General features: G+C 38.2%; 1 long non-coding RNA gene across 1 annotated transcript; it reads right to left on the bottom strand.

The window, feature by feature from the left end:
- Positions 1–1,426: 1,426 nt before the first annotated feature.
- LOC149203697 (uncharacterized) lies at positions 1,427–6,286 on the bottom strand. Its single transcript, XR_016253966.1, has 2 exons — positions 5,603–6,286; positions 1,427–1,890 (listed from the first exon to the last, which is right to left on the bottom strand). It is a non-coding gene; the product is annotated as an uncharacterized LOC149203697 (long non-coding RNA).
- Positions 6,287–25,655: the final 19,369 nt, after the last annotated feature.

Raw genomic sequence — 25,655 nt, 5'->3', positions numbered from 1 at the left:
GAGAATCCGGTATCTAACTCCACATTCAGGGTATTGTCATTTTTGAGCCCACTCGAGCCAACAAAGTCTGTTGTCTCAATGAGAGGAAGACTGTCCATACTTTGATTATTGAGGGACTCAGTTGTATTAAGGGATTTGATTGGCCCCTCGACAACTGAAAAGTTCAATTGACACTCATTTGTCCTCACTACCGCTTCCTCTGTGCATTGATTTGCTTCTTCATAACTGCTAACATTTGTGACATCCTCTGTGCATTGATTTGCTTCTTCATAACTGCTAACATTTGTGACATCACTACACGGACGTGTTCTATGGAAGTATCTGAATCAACTGTACCGTTAGCTACATAACTTATTCCCAGCAAGCTAACCTCGGTACTTTTTGAATTGCTGCCACATTTTTTAACATTGATATCTTCAAGGATGTTACCATTCTCAAACCGCATTAAATATTTTTCACTGCAAGATAGTCGATCATCTATAACTCCACCCTTATCATCCAGATGAAAACTAAATCCCTTATTTCCAATTCTAGTTTGAGATTGGCTCAAGTTAAACTGACATAAGGAACTAGAGGTTTGGTTGGTGTTTTCATCACAGGATTGCTTAGCTTTTTGGTCCTCGTGGACATTTGTCTGCTTCCTTTATAGCCATGACTATGCTTTTGCCTTTGCTTCAGTTTTTCTTGTACTTTGATTTTCAAGCTTGGTTTTATGATCGGTATAACTTGAGTTGTTTTTCTAGTCATTATTCCAGAAGTCATTCCATTTCATTTTCCTAAAAGGCTGCAACATTTTGTTGAATTCTTCTAATCTTCTGATATTTTCTGCTTGCTGCTCTTTTACCCCTCTTGCAAGACTCTGCATACTTTTCCCAAAAATTTGCTTGTGGTGGTTCCATTTTCAAATACCATCCAAACTAGCAGGATTTCTGCTCTGATACCACTGTAATTTTCTTGGGCAATTTTGGGCAATTTTTCTAGGATTTCTAAGCAATTAGGGCTTCTATCGAAATTTTCCCCTTTTTCGTCAGCAATAATTAATCCCAATAAAATCCCCAATGTTAGTTCTGTAAACCAATCAATGCTATTTAATCATCCATCAATTAAACATAACCAATTTCAATCATCAAGTGAAATGGTAATAGGCCCCAATCCAAATTCGGAAATTCAACAAAACCAGCATAATTCAACAGTCCAGCGAATTCCAGATTCGCTCTCACAATACTTTGCAGAAATTCAATAATATAAATTATAATAATACCCAAATTATATGAAATCTCGTCTATCTACAGTCAACTACACAGATAGAAACCTATTTGACATCCTGAATTTGACTCAAAACTGACTATCATCTATTCCGACGCTTTTACAGAGACCCGGCGCTTGTTTTGAGAACTTCGGTCTGTAAGACCAAATTCAAAAAATCTGCCTCGTCACTGTTTTTGTGTATACTCGAGTCACCTTTGGCTCGTATGTCATCCGCTAACTATTCGAGCTACAATCGAACATAGAATGCTTCGACTTCAGTATGCGAACTGCGTTGGATGATGCACAGACAGTTCTACACAGGTGCTACGCTTCTTTTCAGATAGGGCACTACCCTGGAACTTGCCCTCCTTCCAGATGATATTTGTATCAGAGCAAAGAGACTCGCATACCTTACATACCCGAACAAGAAATCAAGACCTCTCATGCCTTCCCACTTTTGCTATCCAGATAATGTGCCTATATCGGAACAGGAACTTGTTGCATTTCCTGTAAGGAAATTAATACCAATAGAAACTTCGCCGCCTCGAAAGTATTCCTATACCAAGACCAAGACCAACAAAATTTCTAAAGTATCCCTGTACCAAGACCAATAGCACAGAACTTCTTGTCCAGAGAGAAATCCTGTGCCCAATCAGAGAAAAAAAAAATGAAAGATCAATTAGGGTGAAATCTTTCATCACTGAAATTGATAGGGAAAAGGGTCTTAAAATTTTCATAGCCTGAGGCTCAAGAAAAAACAGAGATAAATTGATCTTTACATGATACCCAAAATGAATTCAATCCTAATCTATTTGTAGTTTTCTTTTTAGGTTTCATCTTTGTAAATGATTGACTAAATCTTTCAAAAACCCCAATTTCGGATTTACCCAACTGCCCTAAAACTCCTCGTATCTAAAATTTTGTGGGTTTTCTCCTTTCTAAATGACTATAGACTACGAATTTTGGTATTGTTTCCCTTTCTAAATGACTATAGACTACGGGGATTTATAGGTTGCTTCGTTCCCTGAGCAATTAATCAACAATTAACCATTACAACATACAGATAAACTCAAACCCACTGCGAATTACAAATCTGTCAATAAAACAACTAATCAAACATGTCATCGTATTTGTAATAAACGTACTGCCAATTACACATTGTCTTAGTTTTAAATATTTTCATTTATCCAATAATCCATAAATCAATATAGACCCATAATACAATTATCAAATTATTATACAAATTACATCTTACTTATTCACATTTACATAATATAATTATTAAATTACCATACAAATTATCAAATAACATATTAATACAATTTAAAATGAATGATTTATAAAACTAATAATTTTTCTAAAACCATTATCAATTCAATTATCAAATACATGTGTGCTCATGTATATATAAAATAAATAAAAACAACTAATCAAATATGTCATAGTATTACTATATGTAATAAACCTACTGCCAATTATACATTGTCTTCATATTTTCATGTATTCAATAGTCAATAAACCAGATCCATTATCAATTACCAAATACATCATTTCAAATATTGTCATGTATTCAATAGTCAATAAACCAGATCCATTATCAATTACCAAATACATTTATGCTACTGTATATAAAATCAATAAAACAACTAATGATGTGTTTATCCATCTTAAATATGGATAAAAAAAAAAAAAAAATTGTATTTTTTTAGAGTGCAAAATTTGAAAGAGAATTGCATCCATCTCATCTCATGATAAATCTTAATAAATTTGTATTAGTTCTCTATGAACAATGTGTATTTTTCCTTTGTTTGGTATTTTGATTGCCATATAGAGTACATTGTCTTGAATTGTAAAATAAGTTCATCAACTCAATAAGGATCTCTAGAAATATATGTGCAAATACCTTTCAGTTGAAACTGAATAACAATGTCTTAGAAATACATGTGCAAAGACCTTACGGCTTAAACTTTTTCTTATACTCAAAAGCATTTATTTAAAATTTTGTTTTCTTATATTCAAAAGCATTTATTTAAAATTGGTAAACAAAAGCATTTATAGCGACATGGAATTTAGAATTTGGAACTCATAGCCAATAATAATCTGTTTTGATAACTCCACTGGAATGATTTATGTTTAAAGCATAAAAGCAAACTATCAATACGATAAAACTTAAAACAGATTGTTGAAGATAAGCTATTAACATTCATACAAAATTCAAAATTTAGAATTTGGAACTCATGGCCAATAATAATCTGTTTTGATAACTCCAATGGTCAAAAGACAATGATTAAAAGACGAATGATTTATGTTTAAAGCACAAAAGCAAACTATCAGTACACGAATGATTTATGTTTAAAGCATAAAAGCAAACTATCAATACAATAAAACAGAAAACAGATTGTTGAAGATAAGCTATTGACATTTATACAAAATTCAAACACTATTTGTATCTTGTAACACAAAATGCGCTAAATCAATTACCCATTTATTCATTAATTTAGCAATAATATTTTGTATAATCTACCAAGATAAATCGTTTGCCAAACAAATCATTGGCTTACATGTTCTTCCTCTAGTTACATATGAATAAGAAGAAACATTTTTCTTTACTGACAAATCCTGTAGCATTTCAATTTCTGCCACTCCCTGGCATTTCAATTTCCAAATTTATTTTCACCAGATTATAATCTTCCATTGATTTGCATCCCACCATTTTCTCTCACCTCCTATTTCCTTTTAAATTATCCCACTATTATTTCCAATATATCTCTTAACCAACTCCGCCGGGAGCTCTTTCAACTGCTTACAGACCCGGATATAAGTTTGCAAGCTTTCCGAATTCACTAACCCAGCCGGATATAAGTTTGCAAGCTTTCCGAATTCACTAACCCAGCTAGACAGTCGCTCCACAGAGCACTGCCAAACACTAACACGAAGATATTTCAAATCTTTCATCGCTTGCATATCCTGCGATGTAATCTTGATTCGCATGCTCAAAAGCCAGCCACAGATTTCAGTTTATGCAAAATGCCAGCCACAGATTTTTCATCTATGACTAATATCCCATAACTCCTTCCTGAACCAGCAATTTTATTCGGACTACAAGAACCCTGAACTAGCAATTTTATTCGGACTTCAAGAACTATGAGACGGCTCACAATTTCAAGGTTAAGCAAAAATCAGCCACAGATTTCTGATCTTTGATCAATTTCCCATAACCCGCTCTTCAACCAGCGAATTTATTCAGAATTCAGGAACCCTGAGACGTTGCAGTATTTTAAACAAGTGTACTTTTTATTTACATTCTCCGCTTCAATTTCCCCATTAACTTGGGCATGGTTAACGGTGACCCTACTCTCCCAACCCTCCACTTCCACTTTTCACTGCCACTGCCCCCTACATACCCCAGACGACTCTATTCCCCAAATACTCAACTAGAGTCCCCAAAGACTCAACACCTGGATAACCCATCCCCTACCTCAACTCCTCCAACGTCTGGTTCCAGAAACATGGCAATTCCACGAGGAATTCTTTCAATTGCTTATAGATTGGAATATCAAAATATGCAACCCACTGTGAAACCCACAGATATTCCAGATTTTTCATCGTTTGCATATCCTGCTGAAAGTAATCTTGATTCTCATACACAAAAGCCAGCCACAGATTTCTCATCTTTGACCAATTTCTCATAACCTTTTACCAATTTCCCATAACTCATATTCCAGATCATTCATTGCTGGCATACTCTGTTGATTGTCTTACACAAAAGCTAGCCACACATTTCTCATTTTGACCAATTTCCCATAACCTCTCTTTGACCAGTTTGCCATAACCCGAGGATTTTATTTGGGCAGATTTTTCATTTGGACCAATTTACCATAAACTCTCTTTGACCAATTTCCCATAACCCGCTCCTTGACAGGCGATTTTATTTGGGCTTTAAAAACCTTGAGACGGCTTGCAGCTCTTTTAATCTTGGTGCTCTTTCCAGTGAAACCAATTCCAAGATCCCACGCGGAAGATGGCTTAAGCTGTAACATTTGCTTATGTCGAGGACTCTCAAACGTTTGAGTTCACTTATGCTCTCCAAAATCCAAAATAATTCATAGCTGGCCGGAGATTCTAGCTAGGCAGGCAAGATCTTTCAGATCTCCCATACAAGGCGGCAGAGAAGCTATGCCAGTCTTAATGAGATCGAGATCAAAAAGTCTATGACTTTTTATGAGAAAATGCAAAACATACATAACCAGACCTTCTACAATCTAGATATTTATAACCTTTTCGCAATAGATTACTCTGTCTTCTAGAAAAGCTGTAAAATATACCAAACAAGTCTTCAAATAATATTGCATACCATTGAAACTCCATTTCAGACTTTGCAACAGTTTTTCTTCAATTTCATCCTGCAGACCATAAAACAAGTCATCTATCTTGTGTTTCTGATGTAAAACATGCTCCCACTCATCTTGATAAGTAAAGTTTCTCATTGGGGCACTCACTGGATTTATAGTAAATGCCAAACCCTTGCACTCCCTTCCAATTTTACTGGCAGAGTTTCTTTTTTCAGCTGGAAAACTGTCATTTGGATTTGGAAACGCTCGGTAACAGTACAGCTGCCAACCCTCCCCTACCCATAGGGGCTCCACTCTTGTTATCTCATCAGCTTCTATACTTGTACACACTTCTTTAATCTTAGATCTTGTTATCTCATCAGCTTCCATACTTGTACACACTTCTTTAATCTTAGATCTCGTTATCTCTCAAAACGATTTTAGAACCTGTGTCATTCAATGACACTCCCTAGGGTTTGCAGTTCAAGACTCTTCCACATACCATCCAGAAGAAGAAGAAAAAACCTTGAAAACTTGTGTTACTGGTAATAACTAAGAATAGATCTTGAACTTTCTATGGCCTCACCCACTCATAGCCAAGCATTCAGTACACTTTTAGAGTTAGCGAGCTCAACATTTCTATCATTCACGAGATTTTTCAGACGCTCAACTTCAACTTCCACATTGCTGAAAGATAGGGTAAAGAAATGACCAGTTTTACCTCTCGAACAAACCATTTCAAATGGCCCGTGAAAATATTAGCTGCAGTCCCAGTCCCATTACCCGAGCAGCACGCCATTCAGAGAGATAGCCCAAGGTCTTCCAACGCGTTCGAGATTTTATCATCCCACCGCCAACGCACTAGTCAGATTAGGGTTTCTCTAGTCCTCAAATCGGTACAACAAGGTCTTCCAACCCGTTCGAGATTTTATCATCCCACCGCCAACGCACTAGTCAGATTAGGGTTTCTCTAGTCCTCAAATCGGTACAACAAGAGAGAGAGCCCTCCAACGCATTGAGGGTATCTCTTACTCAAATTGGTCTGAATGCCTCCACCAGGGAATGGCCCCCGGTGAGTATTTCTGGTCCATGGGAATGCGTCCACGAGGCAGTGGCCCTAATGCCTCCACCAGCGAGTGGCCCCCAATGAGCATTTCTGGTCCATGGTTCTAAATGCGTCGAGGAGGCGGTGGCCCCCCGTGAGTATTTTTGGTCCATTCCTACTCAACCACTCTAAAGCATCTTGACTTATGTGGTATATAAAAGTATTATTTTAAAGCATCTTGACTTATGTGGCAGGTAAAAGTATTATTTTACTTTTTTTTCTTTGCATCTTGACTTATGTGGTATGTAAAAGTATTATTTTAAAGCATCTTGACTTATGTGGTAGGTAAAAGTATTATTTTACTTTTTTTCTTTGTTTTGTTCTAGTCCATTTAGGTAAGGGAACTGCACTGAACTTTAGGTTGGTGTGTTAGATAAATTTGATTGAGGATAGAGTTAAATTTGACGAGGTTAAACAGTGATGGTTTTGTGGCACATGGTATTGTGCACTCATATATGTAATGGAGCTTATAAAAGGTGGAAGGACTTCATTGTAATGCAAGACTTGGAAGTGAGCAGTGAAAGCTCACTTGGTTGGATTGGTCAGGGTTTTGGCCAATGCCAATGAGATCTTATTAGGTTGGATTTTTCCCAGATTTGGGGTTTTCCGGGATAAATATTTGTGTTTATGTGTTTATGGTTGTTGCTGGTTATTTTCTTATATATATTCCTCTCAGTAATTATTTATGTTATGCAGTAAATTTCTTAACAACTGGTATTGGAGCCAGATATTGGCTTCAAAAGGATTCTTTGATGCCAGGGTATGAGATCAGTGTAGCCTTTTTACAGATCTGGGTTTGAAAATAATGGTGGAACAATCGTATGCGGAAGAATCTCGAGGAGAATGCTTAAAAGATAGTGTCCTAACTGCCAGGGATCGCAGTGCATTTGCGATATTTACTGGTTTGGAACATGCTGACGAATTGTTCGGGATTCATGCGGCTATTTAAAGAAGGTCAGCAGAAGAAAATTGTTCATGTGGCTTCGAAAATTGTTCGTTTTCTGATACGTGAGGCCACCGGTGCTGGAATCTACAAGGTTCTCGTAGGGCTCGTTCGATAGAAGTTTTTAAGCAAATCATATTGAGAGAGGATGGATCAGAACTTCAGTAGCAAAAAAAAAAAAAAAAATTAATGAAGTCAAAATTATTGCATGTAAATGGGCATACCACTGTAAGACTTGGTAAGTGTAAATGGGCATACCAAGACTTGGTAAGGCATGTGTACCCCTCAGTGATCACCGATAAAGTCTGGGTCTATAATGAAGTCAAAATTATTGCATGTAAATGGGCATACCACTGTAAGACTTGGTAAGGCATGTGTACCCCTCGGTGATCACCGGTAAAGTCTGGGTTAGACCTAGGTGATAGGGGGGATGTCGGGTTAACAATACCCCGAGTAAAAACTTTGAGGGGGGTAAGAGCTAGAGTGAGGGGATTGTCTCACTTAGCAGATTTGGTTGGAGTTAGTCAAGGAACCCCAAGTCAAGTTTAAGGGGGGAATTGTTAGGTAAACTTGACTGAGGATAGAGTCAAATTTGACCAGGTTAAATAGTGATGGTTTTGTGGCACATGGTATTGTGCACCCATAGTATTCTGCCCGTGGTATTATATGTAATGGAGCTTATAAAAGGCTGGAAGGACTTCATTGTAATGTAAGACCTGGAGGTGAGCAGTGAAAGCTCACTTGGTTAGATTGGCCAGAGTTTTGGCCAATGCTAATGAGATCTTATTAGGTTGGGTTTTTCCCAGATTCGAGGTTTTCCCAGATAAATATTTGTGTTTATGTGTTTATGGTTGTTGCTGGTTATTTTCTTATATATATTCCTCTCAGTAATTATTTATGTTATGCAGTGAATTTATTAACAGTGCGTGTAAAGGTATTAATTTATTTTTTAGTTTTGGTTCGGGTCCATTTAGTACCAGTGTAACCAACTTGCCTAATTAAAAGCAGCCTTAGCTATATGTTAGTGTAAGGATGCAAAGTGATAATTTAACAACCATAACCAACTTCACTGATTAAAAACAGCCTAAGCTATATATGTCAGTGTAAGGTTGCATAAAAGTTGTAGGGTGAAAATTTAAATGAAGAATAAAGTATTGTTGTAAAGTCCTTGGAAGGATAGATTTGTCAAAGTCTATATGTCTGGGCGTGGGAATATATTATTGTAACATCCTAATATAAACATGTAATGAATCAAGTAATTTATTTTCAACATGTAATTATCAATTAATTAATATCAAGTTCAAAACTATGAGTAGAACACTTATCTCTACCTGTGATTTCGATTGACGTCTGTACCTGTGATTTCGGTTGAAGTCTGCTAACTGCAACAAGGTTTTGGGGACGACTCTCGACCCAACCGTAGGCTCAATTGTGCAAGGACTTGCTACAACTGGCCACCCCTGAGCCATCAATCAATGTACTACTGTCAGTGACTCCTCTGTCTTAAAACACTATTCTTCCAACAGAATGAATGATAAAATCTTAGAATGATGGAATGCCTCCCATCTTCCTCACCATCTAATAAATAGAACAAACATTGGAAGGGGAACCACATGCACACACTCCATGTGTCTACATGAAACTTTATTGCTTTCTTGTTTTATTTCTTTTTGATAGCTTCATTGTTTTTCAGTGTTTTCTTGTTTTATTTCTATTTATTTTTTAGTTAGAGCTTTAGTATGGTTATTTATTATTTATTACTATTTTTTATTATTATTATTATTTTATTTGTGGTTTATTATTTATTTTCTTGTATTTTTTCTTAATATTATTTATTATTTTTATTATTATTATTTATTATTTATTATTAAGGGCTTTATTATTTATTAATTATTATTTATTATTAAGGGATTTATTATTATTATTATTATTATTATTATTTATTATTAAGGGACATTACATACTCTTCCAATTTAAGGAACTTCGTCCTGAAGTTAAGTTGAATTATTTTTATTATTATTTATTATTTATTATTTATTATTTATTTATTATTTTTGTTATTTATTACTTCATGTTGCCAACAACCTCTACTGAACTAGTATAACCAGCAGGTACCGAAAGTTTCACAACACTTGGGAAATCCCAAGGAATCTCTGTCATTTTTCCCACTTTCGGCACGAGGCATAAGCCTGACCCGGTCTGTATCCTAGTCCAACGCTGGCCCCAAGGCTCGTGCCTGACTCAGACCTAATTTGCCCCAAGGCAGGCATCCGGTACGATACTTAATGACTTTGGGCATCTCGCAAAGCTGGCCCACTCCCTCCACAACTACTAAGGCGCACAGCCCCAAGCATCGAAGTCCTTACACCCCCACCAGACTTCGGCATCCCAATCCAATAACAGACACCTAGCCTAGAACATCAGGCACTTGGCCTCCTCAAGATGGTCCCATAGCCCTACAAGAGCTATACATCAAAAGCTACTCAAGACAAAGGAACCACTGGCATATGTAGTGTTGATTGAGTTTGTCCCTAGCCCATATGGTGTTACTTATTCTCCCTCGTGCGTAAAGGCTCGCACAAGATCATCAAATAAACCTGCCTTCACTGCCCACATCACACATCAACATACAACAATGCATTAGCTATACCATCATAGTATCATAGAAAATAATCCACATGCCAAGTCTTGCATGTCATTATGAGAACATTCATCATTGTGAACTGCCTGCTCATGCATGTCATAAATTTGTATGCAACTATTACATGCTTCACCTCATGAAATACCATCACAGGTTATAACATGAATATATTGCATCAAGATATATCATGACTTCAAATAATAAACGAACAACATGTCAATAACCTCATATTATAGCATCACAATTCCTTTGCCACGTTATGCATATCATATCCATCATGCGTATTCAACATTAAATACCTATCATCATGTAGTAAATGAATATGTCAATATACCTTGACATAACATCATAATACCTATGCATATCACTATCATCATAAGGATACATTCAATAAATTTGTTTAACGATTTATTTTGTTAAAAGCAGTCCATTTAATTTTTTATAACATCTTTCTTCTAACATAAGTTATGATTGTTTAAACAGATACTTAAAATATTTCACTCTACAGCACAGAATTTCAACAGAATTTCAATTTATCCTAGCACATAAAAGTCATGAATCTGTAGGCTTAATATTGATGTGACATATAATTTCAAAGTCATGGTGAATAAATTTTCTTTTAGAATTCAAGTACCTTTTTAAAACAATAATGCCACCAATATTCTTAAGCATTATTCATTCGAATTTTGATTTTATGATTCTCTAAGTTTTATTCAGACGTCACTATTACCTTCCAACTCATGTTTCCATGATTTAATACTACAAAATTAGTGATTATTAATAATTTGCATGATCAATCAAACAGATTCAAATTTGGCAATGGTCTGATTGCATGTCGTGCAGTAAGGGAAAAATATACAAAACAGTAGATTGAAATGAATCAAGAATCTTCAAAACTTCGTTGAAAAATTTTGCATGGTTAATACATATCTAGTTAAAAATTCACTGCAAAATTATCACAACAATAATCTAAGTATCTTGGCTCTTATTTTATGTTTCTTCAGTGATGAATCTTGATATTGAGTGACTGATAATATTATTACAATGTTTGATTGCATTATTCTAGTGGTGTTTTTGTTTCTCGTACAAGGTCTCTATATCTTTTTTTATAGTTCATCAACTTTATTTTTCATCACATTTTGATCACTGATCTGGCTTTGGTAGACTGATACACTTACAGCCAGCGTATTTTTTTAGAATCATTACAAAAGTCTTATATTAAATTATGGAAGTGAGACCTAAAATTCCAGGGGTAATACCATTTGTTTTGGAGGATCAACTGTAAGTGTTTGGCTATCATTGCATGCATATGCGGATGACTTGATTTCACTGTTAGAAATCTGATATTTTTCAAATATCAATCTACTGTCTATAATGATGCATGAGAAAACCAACTAGGAACTAATGAATGCACCAAACTTTAAGTTATACCAACGTTATTCTGTTGTCAAGAAATCTGATTATTGTAGCTTATTGCCAAGAATATATTAGTCCTTAGATACCTAATTTAATAGCTAATTAAAGTAAAACTAAAATGTGATGTGAGTCACTAGATGATCCAATCAGTCCACCGATTCACTTCTCAAATGATCATTGAATGCAAGATAAGGAGTACAAATGATTTAGATTCAAGCTTAGTGCCAAATGCAAAGGTAATATATCATTGTAATGTCAAGATCAAAGCTATATCCGACCTCTGAAAAATATCAGATTTCTAACAGTGCAATCAAGTCACCTGCATATGCATGCAATGATAGCCACACTTACAGTTGATCCTCCAAAACAAATGGTGATACCCCTGGAATTTCAGGTCCCACTTCCATAATTTAATATCAGACTTTTGTAATGATTCTAAAGAAATACGCTGGTTGTAAGTGTATCAGTCTACCAAAGCCGGATCAGTTATCAAAATGTGATGAAAAAGAAAGTTGATGAACTATAAAAAAAGATATATAGAACTTGTACGAGAAATAAAAACACCACTGGAATAATGCAACCAAACACTGTAATAATATTATCAGTCACTCAATATCAAGATTCATTTGTTGAATTGAGGCTTTTGTGATCCATATTAAGTTTAAGAGAAAAGATAAATCATTTGTCGATGCGTTTCGAACCAACTAGTGTGGTTAATCATCAGGACAAGTTGAAGAAACAGATCCAGCTGGATCTGTTTCTTCAACTTGTCCTGACGATGGATCTGTTTCTTCAACTTGTCCTAATGATTAACCACACTAGTTGGTTCGAAACGCATCGACAAATGATTTATCTTGTGATTTACGCCGAAGAATGTCTCTTAAAAATCAAGATTCATCAATAAAGAAGCATAAAATAAGAGCCAAGATACTTAGATTATTTTTGTGATAATTATGTAGTGAATTCTCAATCAGATATGTATTAACCATGCCAAATTTTTCAACAAAGTTTTGAAAATTCTTTATTCATTTCAATCTATTGTTTTGTATATTTTCCCCCTACTGCACGGCATGTAATCAGACCATTGCCAAATTTGAAATTGTTTGATTGATCATGCAAATTATTAATAATCACTAATTTTGTAGTATTAAATCATGGAAAACATGAGTTGGAAGGTAATAGTGATATCTGAATAAAACTTAGAGAATCATAAAATCAAAATTCGAATGAATAATGCTTAAGAATATTGGTGGCATTATTTTTTTAAGAAGGTACTTGAATTCTAAAAGGAAATTTATTCACCATGACTTTGAAATTATATGTCAAACCAATATTAAGTCTACAGATTCATGACTTTTATGTGCTAGGATAAATTGAAATTATGTGTCATAGAGTGAAATATTTTAAGTATCTGTTTAAGCAATTATAACTTATGTTAGAAGAAAGATGTTATAAAAAAAATAAATGGACTGTTTTTAACAAAATAAACCATTAAACAAATTTATTGAATGTATCTTGAGATTCTTATGGCCATTAAATGATTACTTTAAGGGGTTTTAAGAAGTCAAACAACCAAAGAAATATTCCACACCATAAACAAGAAGAGACACTGCCACCCGGCCCAAAACCGGAGCGGATGACTGGGAAGGTTATCCCTCCCCAAAACACAAAATAAAATCATTTTATTAATAAGATGGCCCGCTTGCAAGCACCCCCGCCAAGACAACACCATATCAAACCCTTAACAAAGCTTTAATAGCTACCGGGTTTTACATTCCTTAATTACAACATAAGGATCGAAACAATACCAGGATAATTAGCCTGTTCATCTGGGAACTTTGAATTATACATACCCACATGATGATTCCTAAGAAATCTACACATGATGATTCCAATATCCCTGTGACAAGTCAACTTTGTCCTGGAAAATGCTTATTCATATCTTTATTTTTAACAATGTCTGATAGTTGGACTGGTCGATCACCGATTCTTTGCCAGATGTGAAATAATGTTTATGTAGCAAAGATCGGTTCTGTTCCCTTATGCTAATGCGGTAGGTGCAAGCCTTGAGAGCTTAGTTCCTAGGTTCAGCTGGCCACTGGACCTGGTTGAGGTTTGGCCAAACTCAAACCCTACCCGCAGAACCAGTCTTAATTGAACTTCTGAACCTTTTGTCAACAAATGCAACAAAACATAACGTAAAATAACATTTTAATAGCAAAAGAAATAGTGCATGCATCAATTATTGGAATTTCTGAGTAATATGTATGGTTCCAAGTATAATTATAAATGTTCCACATACTCAAACTCTTTCGTGAAACTTTCAAACATTTTTCGAGATCCTGAATTTTCTAAATATTCCCCTCTTTGAGACCCTGCCGAACTTTTTCAAACCTGGTATATGGTGTTGGGCGATTTTGACGAATAGATATCCCTCGGTCATGTAGAAATTTTGAATAATTTAACACATATTCAACAGAGATTATCCTGATCATACAATTTAAGCGAAACATGTATAATACATAATCTCCTCTACGTTGATCATCAATTTACAGAAGCAGAAACATCCACAGGCACACATAGAAGCATCAATCAAACTCATAAACACAGTATGTATCCCGGGGAAAGCATCTCGCTAAAAACCCCACACTATCTGTATATTATATTGATTGAATCATGTAACATTACAAAGCATAATACTTCTCACAAGTATCTCCACCTGTTACACACAATACAGCTCAGATTTGATCTCCAAATCTCCCCCGCTGCTTGCCTGCCTCCACTGCTCAATACCTGCTCAAGAACTAATGAGAATGGCTTCCCAAACTCGATTTTCACCTGCAAAATAGTCACTCACACTTTGTGGACGTGAGCAAAGGCTGAAATGCGGGCCAAATACGTGAGCAAACTCATTGGCATACTCAATCCTTTGATTGTGCAAGATCTGGTGCACAACTATAGTCACAACTGATAGCAATCTGATTCTCTACCACCTGTCCCTGTTGAACTGAACATGCACTGACATGCAACTGAGTTAACTGATGTATTCTTTAGTTGTATTATGAGTTAATAATTAGTTTAACAACTCATCATTAGTCTATCTGCAGTTAGACTAACTACAACCAGTTTAACTAAGTCAAACTGAACACAACTCCATCAACTGTACCTCCAGTCCACTAAACTCAACTCACTTGAGTTCTAACTGAAGTCATGCATGCAACAACTCAACTGACTCATAAGAAAAAACGAATTTCCTTCTGACATCTGCATGTGCCACTTCCGTAGCTCAAACTGAAGTGCTCCAAGAGAATAAGATTAAGTTTATAGTCCAAATATTATTGTGAGATAATAATATTTGACTTTTCTATTTTTGACAGCCAGTCTAAAAATAGACTTGATCACTCACACTTTCATCAAAAATAGAAGTCCATCTATTTTTCCCAACTTGATCACTCATCCATAAACATAGACATGATCCATATGTCTAAAAATAGACATAGTCTAAAAATAGACTTGCGCCAAAAATAGCCTGCGGGCCCACTTAGTGAAGGCGACTCTTTTCACTAAGCTCCATCATCTTGTTGCAATCTCAACACTCCCTCTCGACAAGATATGGATTATCAGCAACCCCTATCCTGCCTCGGTGGTACTCGAATTTGCTCCTGGTGAGAGCCTTCGTCAGAATATCAGCATCCTGATCCTCCGTTGGAATGTACGAAAGTAACATGATCCTCCGCTGCACACAATCTCTGATATGATGGTACCTGATGTGCTTGGACCCGAAAAACCCGACCAAGATCATCCTCATCCACACAGATCTCTGCTTCCTGCTGTACCAAGAAACTACTGTCGATCTGATACTGAAGACCCCTCCTGATGTGCTCTTTCTGTCCGTTGGGCTCCCTGCCCAATCTGCATCCGTGAAGCCACATAGCTTCACCTCATCCTCCTGTCTGTACCAAGATCCATATCCCGATGTGCCTCTCAAGTGGCGCAATACATGCTTGCCCGCCTTCCAGAAGAGCTTGGTAGGCTTAACCATAGCTTGTGAAAGTTGGTTAACTGCATAGCATATATCAGGTCGTGTATTGACCAAATACATCAGCGACCCCACCAACTGTCGATAAACAGTGGCATCCACTTCTTCTCCCGAAGTGGCATCCTCCTTCCTCCAACCTCCAGGAAGAGGAGTATCAACAGGCTTGCAGCCATGCATGTTGAACTTCTCCAGTATCTCCCGAGCATACTTGCCCTGAGAAACAAACAGTCCACCACTGCGCTGCCATATTTCCAATCCTAGGAAATAGTGAAGGAGGCCCAAATCCTTCATCTCAAACTCTGTAGCAAGATCCTTCTTGCATGACAGTCACAACAGCTCATCACCCGTTAGAATCAAATCATCAACATACAGTACAATGATAAGCAACTTACCCTCCACCACAATCTGGTATAGGTTCGGATCCGCCTCGCTCTTGGAGAATCCAAGTCCTGTGAAATAGCTGTCTATCCGTGTGTACCAAGCACGTGGTGCTTGCTTCAACCCATACAGCGCTCTCTTGAGCCTGCACACATGCGACTCGCTGCTGAAGACTTCAAAGCCTTCGGGTTGCTCAATGTACACCTCCTCCTCAATGACTCCGTTGAGGAACGCAGTCTTCACATCCATCTGATGAATGTGCCATCCCATCTGCGCTGAGAGAGCAAGAATCGTCCGTATGGAAGAATACCTTGCGACAGGTGCAAAGGTCTCCTCATAATCGATCCCCTCAATCTGTGAAAAGCCTCGGGCAACAAATCTTGCCTTGTACTTCTCCACACTCCCGTCAGCTGCTTGCTTAACTTTGTAGATCCATCTCGAACCCACCACTGATTTCCCTTCCGGTCTAGGAACAATCTCCCATGCACTGTTTCTGACAATAGAATCATACTCTTCCACCATGGCGTCTACCCATGCGGGATCCTCCACAGCTTCCTCGAAAGAGGATGGCTCAGTCACAACACACTTGCTCATAAGAGCCATGTATCCAGTGTACCGATCAGGTGACTGTCTCTGCTTGCGTTGGGCTGTAGGTGGTCCTACAACTTTCTCTCCATCTTGAGCCAGTCGCTCAGCTTCTGTCAAGCGCTTTCGCCCTCTGATGGTTGGCGCTGCATGAGTGGTCTCTTCAACTCCATGAACCTCGTCATGTGGCTGATCCACGTCCTGAAGCTCATCCTTAGGAACTAATAGCTCCTCATCTGCATGCAAGTGTAGCTCCCTCTCAAGCGAACACTTCATGGCTTTCTCCTCCTGAAATTTTATATCCCGTCGCACAACAGTTTTACCACTGTCTGGAAAATACACACGATAGTTGTGGGGCGTATCAGTGTACCCCACAAATATCCCAACCTCTGCAGTCGGCTCCAACTTCTTTCTGGCATCCTTCGTCACATGCATGTAAACGTTAGCACCAAAAATCCTCAAATGAGAAAGATCAGGCTTCTTACCAGAATAAGCCTCCTCGGGTGTACTCATGCCAAGTATCCTATGAGGACAACGGTTCTGCACATAAACTGTTGTATTGCATGCTTCCGCCCACAAGTGAAGGGGTAGGCCCTGATCATGCAACATTGCCCGTGCAGCACCCACAATCGTTCTGTTCTTCCGCTCAGCTACCCCGTTCTGTTGTGGGTTATGGGGAGCTATGAGCTCTCTACGAATCCCTTCTGCCTTGCAGAAATCCTTGAACTCGTCCGAGATGTATTCACCACCATTATCGCTCCTAAGAGCCTTCACCTTCTTCCCCGACTCCTTCTCGACCAGTGCTTTGAATTCACAGAACTTTGAATATGTCTCGCTCTTCTTCTGCATGAAGAAGATCCAGCACTTACGAGAGAAATCATCAACAAAAATCACATAATACCTGTGTTTTGCTGTCGAAGCAACTGAGAAAGGTCCACACATGTCTGTGTGAATTCTCTCAAGGATCGTCGTGGCGCGACTATCCTTCTCGTGAAAGGTGGCTTTCACAAACTTCCCCAAAGTACACCCCTTGCACTGATATGACTGCGCAAGTGTGCCTTTAGGAAGTCCTGTAGTGATCTGCTGCAGTATCTTCAAGGCTCCATGGTGAAGGTGACCCAATCTCCTGTGCCACAACTCGCCATCATCCCGGCTCACCAATCCTTCTGCCTTGCCTACCATTGCTGCGCATCCATCTACATGCAACTGATAAAGGTTCCTCACTCGAACCCCTATCTTCCGGGTCTCACCAGTTGTCTTGCTGCGCAGGAAGGCCTTTCCCTCGCTGAAAACAACATCATACCCCTTGTCTTCTAACATCGCCACTGAGATGAGATTCTTCTTCAATCCTGGAACATGCATGACTTCCTTCAATACAAAGGGTTTACCAGACTCCCTCTCAAAGGAAATTGTACCGATACCGGTCGCACTGTATCTACCATCATCGCCCATCTCGATGTGCACTCCAAGATCTTTGTCCTCCAAATCAGAGAACAAATCTCTATCTCCCGTCATGTGAAAAGACGCACCACTGTCCAAGAACCACACTGATCCCATCACACTTGAAACCAAGCATGCGATCAATGAAAAATCAAGCTCAAACTGAGAAGCTAAGGCCTCTCCCCCTGCAGATCCAGCAGCTTGCTTGTTCTTCTTCTTCTGCGGACAATTTGTGGCATAGTGTCTGTGATGGTGATAGTGAAAACACTTCACCTTGGACATATCCTGCTTCTTGCCTTTCGCACCAGAATGAGAAGCTTTCTTGCTCTTCCCTTTCTTTGCTTTGGCAGCCAAAGCACAATTCTCTTCATCAGATACCTTTGATGAAGATCCATTCTCACATTTATTGTTACTGAGTTTATCCTTGAGCGCCAGGTCGCTCTTGCTTTGGAATAACATTCGCAATCCGTTGAAAGACATTTCAACAATACTACTGCAAATTCGAATTTCCACCAGCTCCAACTCAACCGCCTCCGATCTAGAATTCGTGAGAACACAATATTTCTCGTACAGAGATTGACTGTATGGGCTTTTACCGGATATCTCACCTTCCAAAGGAAGGATGAATCCAGAGGCTACCTGGCCCGATTACAGACTCTTCCTAGAGAAATAGAATGTAAACACTTCCTGAATAGTAGATCTGATGATCAACAGCTCCGATACCATGTAGAAACTTTTTCTACAATTATCTAGCTCTGATACCATGTAGAAATTTTGAATAATTTAACACATATTCAACAGAGATTATCCTGATCATACAATTTAAGCGGAACATGTATAATACATAATCTCCTCTACGTTGATCATCAATTTACAGAAGCAGAAACATCCACAGGCACACATAGAAGCATCAATCAAACTCATAAACACAGTATGTATCCCGGGGAAAGCATCTCGCTAAAAACCCCACACTATCTATATATTATATTGATTGAATCATGTAACATTACAAAGCATAATACTTCTCACAAGTATCTCCACCTGTTACACACAATACAGCTCAGATTTGATCTCCAAATCTCCCCCGCTGCTTGCCTGCCTCCACTGCTCAATACCTGCTCAAGAACTAATGAGAATGGCTTCCCAAACTCGATTTTCACCTGCAAAATAGTCACTCACACTTTGTGGACGTGAGCAAAGGCTGAAATGCGGGCCAAATACGTGAGCAAACTCATTGGCATACTCAATCCTTTGATTGTGCAAGATCTGGTGCACAACTATAGTCACAACTGATAGCAATCTGATTCTCTACCACCTGTCCCTGTTGAACTGAACATGCACTGACATGCAACTGAGTTAACTGATGTATTCTTTAGTTGTATTATGAGTTAATAATTAGTTTAACAACTCATCATTAGTCTATCTGCAGTTAGACTAACTACAACCAGTTTAACTAAGTCAAACTGAACACAACTCCATCAACTGTACCTCCAGTCCACTAAACTCAACTCACTTGAGTTCTAACTGAAGTCATGCATGCAACAACTCAACTGACTCATAAGAAAAAACGAATTTCCTTCTGACAGCTGCATGTGCCACTTCCGTAGCTCAAACTGAAGTGCTCCAAGAGAATAAGATTAAGTTTATAGTCCAAATATTATTGTGAGATAATAATATTTGACTTTTCTATTTTTGACAGCCAGTCTAAAAATAGACTTGATCACTCACACTTTCATCAAAAATAGAAGTCCATCTATTTTTCCCAACTTGACCACTCATCCATAAACATAGACATGATCCATATGTCTAAAAATAGACATAGTCTAAAAATAGACTTGCGCCAAAAATAGCCTGCGGGCCCACTTAGTGAAGGCGACTCTTTTCACTAAGCTCCATCATCTTGTTGCAATCTCAACAGGTCACTGCATAGCAGCCTGAGATTTTTTGATTGTAAATCTGCTATTGCAAGGATTTTTGTACCCTCTTTGATCAAAATGGGTTCACGATAAAAGAACAAGAAGGAAAAAGGAAGAGAAAGAAGCAACAAATACAACAATTGGCTAAAAAGATGAGAATTGACAACAAAACGATACCATTACACAAATATAGCCAATACGTTTGTTCTTGACAAGGTACTAGATAAATGCTTATGTGGAAAAGAACCTAAGTAAACAGGTGTAAAAATTTGTTAATGTTCACGGAGAAATGAATTATGTTGTAATAATTTTTGGAAAACATCTGCAGAAGCAGCATAAAACCTCACCAGAATTGTTTACTTATTCCAAACAAACAAACAAAAAATCGTCTAGAATTTCCTAAAATAATAGCTTGAATGTAATTACCTTGACAACCTCTTCATAAGCTTGGTTTGATATTGTCTTGACAGCAGAATAACGTTGGTATAACTTAAAGTTTGGTGCATTCATTAGTTCCTCATTGGTTTTCTCATGCATCATTATAGACAACAGATTGATATTTGCATTAGTGTGACAGTGCTTCACTAATCTAAAAGTTTATTAATCCAAGGTGTTGCTCACATAGCTCTCTCCATTACAACCATATAACAAAGCGAAATTCTAAATGAGTCACATGATTAAAGGTATATAGTTTTGTTATGACTCATTGATTCATTGGGAAAGTTTTTTGTTTGTAATCTTGGATGGTGATAATCTACCCATAATTGACGATGTATAATTCTCTGAAAGAGCGGTATATTTTCTGTCTATCAGCTTATTTTCACATGAATTTTGCCTTAAGAATCCTGTGATACCATGTTATGATGTTAAACATATCTTGAATGATGGTCATTTCCGAACATTGTAAACAACTGAACTTCACATCCTAAACATTCATGTCTTGTGATTAAACAATACACCAACTGACATGATTCGATCCACATTGGATGGCATTTTCTTTAAAAATTTTGAGCACTATTGATATGATATACTGGCATGTTTTTTGTGGATGAACAAATCTTTAATGCTGGTGTAACTACTCACCACCGGTTCATTTTACAACACAGTTACATAGTGCTTGAGGTATTTGGATAATTGATGTTGAAATTTGTCACCAATTGAATTGCTCTAAAATACTGAAATATGTTCCAATTCACAATGGATAAACTCTGATATCTTATTATCTTTAGATGATCGTTGTTCACTTGCATCTATTCATTATTTTATGATTCCATCAGATCTAAAAACACAGAGATAACATTCCTTGAATGCTGATCATATTATTCACTAATTATTTCGGTTGGATTGTTGTTCTCATTGTCCTTTAGCAATAGCAATTGCTTGGCATTTCTCTGGTTTATTAATGCAAGAACACAACTCTCTGAATATGATCTTCTAACGATGACAACAAATCCTTGATAATTAAGATGTTGTGAACTAATTAGGAGTGCTTACTTAGCTAAGACAGACTAAATCATGTTTTATTGTTTGAATGTTAGGATACATCTAAATCGTACACTATGATTGAAGTTTAGTTTAATTAACTATTATGATGTGGAGTATAATGTTACATGAGGTTTCGTGATTCAAGGTTAATTGCATATATTGGATAAAGTTGTCTAAGGAGAAATGGGAAGGAAAAACTTGCAAATTTTCTAATGATGATAACTAATGATAGATCATGTGATTATGGCCAACTTGGTGCTAGATAGATACTTATGGTGGTTGAGAGGAAGTGTGACAACAAGGGTAAGAAATCAGCAAGAAGAGGCAACCTATTTTAGAACATAATGGAAGAGTTTGGTATAATCATAACATGGTACTCTAAAGGTATCACTATAAGGTCTATCTAAGGATGATGCACATAAAGAAGAAAATATTGGCAATCAACTAATAAAGTTGAATAATCATGGTAATAATGAAGGTCATTTTTAAAGAACCTGGAAGGTATAATAAAATAGAATGATCGGAGGAGATAAGTTGTGTGCATGACAACATCTATAATGGTTTTCCCTCTAATGGGAGAGCCACATTGTAAATTTTTCCATGAGTATACGAATTATGGATAACAAGATGTATGTGTTATGCTCTTAACCTGCAAGACGATACCAGAATACAAAATATGCGAAGAAATATACCCAAAACATAGAATAGTGAGAAAAAACAGCGAGTATTTTATTATTCAGAAAGCAATGTTCACTTGCCTCTTCGAGGGGGCAACCTCCAATAGAGCAGAGCTCGATTACAAAATAAGACACAATGCTCCTCGCAGGGAGTCTCTATCCTTTATATATGACTCATACATGCAATACCATGGATCAATACCATTGTTCTTATTAATACCATCTATTTAATACCATGGCCCATTTGCAATTAATTGTGGTCCCGTCATTAAGTGCGGGTTAACCGCTTACAATTATTAATATGGGATTTATTGACTCTTTACTTAACTATAACTACGACTCAATCCTACTACATAAATAAGGGGGTTAGGGTGGGACCCTAACATGCCCTCCCCCTTAAGAATAGCCTTGTCCACAAGGCTGAAGCTGCGGAAACTACTGAAGAATAGTGGCTGGTTCCCAGGTTTCATCTTCCGGAGAGGTGTCTTTCCACTTGACGAGGACTTATTTGATCATGCAGCCACGCAGGTGCCGTTCTCGTGTATCTAGGACCTGTTCAGTTTGGAGCCAGATTGACCCTTCTTCATCCAATTCAGGTAGACTGGTTTGAATTCTGCAATTTTTCCCAATCACTTTCTTGAGGCATGAGACATGGAAAACTGGATGGATTTTTGCAGTGGGTGGCAAAGCTAGCTTATAGGCTACTTCTCCAATGCGTTGAAGTACTTGAAACGGTCCGTAGAATTTTGGACATAGTTTCTGACAACCCTTGTATTTGAGTGATGTTTTCTTATATGGTTGCAGCCTCAAAAATACCTGATCCCCTTCTTGAAATTGGCGCTCTGAGCGATGCTGATCTACCTGTTGCTTCATGCGGTTTTGAGCTTGATGAAGATTCTCTCTAAGATGGGCGAGCATGGTTGTGCGGCTTTGTAGGAGTTGATCCATTGCTTGTACCTTTGAGCACCCCTTGATATAAGACGTAGGGGAAGGAGGGAGTTGACCATAAACTACTTCATAGGGAGTCACTTTGGTGGTGGCATGATAGTTGGTGTTATACCACCATTCAGCTAGAGGTAACCACTGTACCCAAAGATGTTGCTTTTTTGAAGTGAAACACCTAAGGTAGGTTTCTAGACATTTGTTGACGGCTTCAGTTTGACCATCCGTTTGTGGATGATAGGAAGTATTGAGTTTTAGTTGGGTGCCTTGTAGGCTGAAGAGTTCCTGCCAAAAATTACTGGTGAAGATCGGGTCACGATCAGACACAATAGAAGTGGGCATGCCACGCAATTTGAAGATCTGATCCATGAAAGATTGAGCGACCAAAGTCGATGTAAAAGGGTGGGGTAGGGTGCAAAAATGAGCATACTTAGAAAGTCAATCCACAACCACCATGATGACTGACTTGTTTCCTGACTTTGGAAGACCTGTAATGAAATCCATAGAAACCTCCGTCCATATTGATGCCGAGATGGGCAATGGTTGTAATCTGTCTGGTGCTTTGACTGTCTCCCCTTTGTGGCGCTGACAGATATCGCATTCCGCTACAAAAGTAAGGATGTCCTTTTTCATGCCTGTCCAAAAAAATGATCTTCTAGTGCGAGCATACGTCTTCTGAAAGCCTAAATATCCTGCAGTGGGGGATGAGTGAAATTCTGCCAAAATGCGGCTTTTAAGGGTGGATGTTGGTGATATTACGACTCTGTCCTTGTAGCGAAGAATCTCATCCTGCCACGAGCAGCCCTTGGTGGACTTTGGATCCCCCTGCAATTGAGTAATGAGTTGGGGGAGCCAGAGATGTGAAAACCATTCCTTGCGAGCCTCTTCAATCCATTCTGGAATGGGAAGGGAAATTGCGAGCAGGGTACTTTCCTCCTCAAATTGGCGAGATAATGCATCTACTACAATATTTTCGTGCCCTTTCTTGTAAATGATCTCATAATCATATCCCAGCATTTTGGCGAGCCATTTGTTTTGTTGTGGGGAGGATAGGCGTTGCTCCAAAAAATATTTAAGACTGTGATGGTCTGTGCGGATTTGGAAACGTCACCCCAATAAGTAATGTCGCCAGGTATCTACGGCATGTAAGATGGCCATCATTTCCTTCTCATAGGTAGATTGTCCCATATTCTTCCCACTTAGTTGTTGGCTTGTGAAGGCCAAGGGTCGACCTTCCTGCATTAAGACTGCCCCAATACCTGTACCCGAAGCATCACATTCAATGACAAAAGATTTGGTGAAGTCGGGTAGTGCTAAGACTGGAGTGGAACAAATGGCATTTTTGAGAGCTGTAAATGCCTGTTGTGCTTCCTCATTCTAGAAGAATGAGTTTTTCTTGAGGAGTTGAGTGAGGGGCTGCGCAATGCGACCATAATTGTAGAAAAAATGTGATAGTAGCCTGTGAGACCCAAAAATCCTCTCAGGCTCTTCAAGGTCTTAGGTTGAGGCCAATCCTGCATGGCCTGGATCTTTTTGGGGTCCACCTTGACACCTTCACGCCCCACAATGTGGCCCAGATACTCAACTTCTTCCATGCCAAAAGAACACTTGGAAATCTTAACAAATAATTTATGCTTGCGGAGCAGTTGCAAGAGCAGATCTACATGCTGAAGATGTGCGACCCAAGTGCAACTGTAGATGAGGATGTCATCGAAGAAAACAAGGACAAATTTCCTGAGATATGGTTTGAGAAGGTGGTTCATAAGGCTCTAAAAAGTAGATGGGGCATTACAAAGACCGAATGGCATGACCAGGAACTCATAATGGCCTTCATGAGTTCTGAAAGCAGTCTTTGGAATGTCGACTTCCTTCATGCGAATTTGGTGGTAGCCTGAGCGAAGATCCAGCTTAGTGAAGAATTGAGCCCCATTGAGTTCATCCAGCAAATCATCAACAACCGGGATGGGAAATTTATCTTTGACTGTCAACTTATTGAGGGCCCTGAAGTCTGGACACATACGCCATTCCCCATCTTTCTTGAGCACCATGACCACCGGTGATGAATAAGGACTAATGCTGGGACGAATGACGCCTACTTCCAAAAGTTCCTTGATTATTTTTTCTATTTCATTCTTTTGGGTGAATGGATATCTGTATAGGTGCACATTGGGTGGTTGGGCCCCTGGAACCAAGGTGATGCTATGATCATGTTCCCCTCTCGAGGGTGGAAGCTCATGAGGCTTGTCAAAGATTGGAAAATGGTTATTTAAAATCTGTTGCATCTTAGGGTGAATTGGCAGAGAATTGGGTTCGACGGCCTAGATGGCATTAAATTGAGCTATAACTCCATGATGTCCCTTTTTTAACAATTTTTCCATCCTATGTGAGCTGATGATAGAGGGAGCTCCCGCCTGGAGTCCGCGAAGGGTATGTGGAGTTGTTCTGCTTAAAGCTCATATATTACTCCTGGAAATCCAGTGTGATTGGCCCAAGAGTGCGAAGCCATTCA

The sequence above is a fragment of the Pinus tabuliformis genome, chromosome 2_1 (assembly GCF_031772625.1).
Source record: "Pinus tabuliformis cultivar Carrire ecotype Pingquan chromosome 2_1, CPIR1, whole genome shotgun sequence".
Classification (NCBI taxonomy): domain Eukaryota; kingdom Viridiplantae; phylum Streptophyta; class Pinopsida; order Pinales; family Pinaceae; genus Pinus; species Pinus tabuliformis.
Note: the sequence above shows the minus strand (reverse complement) of the source record. Positions and strands in the feature narration are given on the sequence as shown.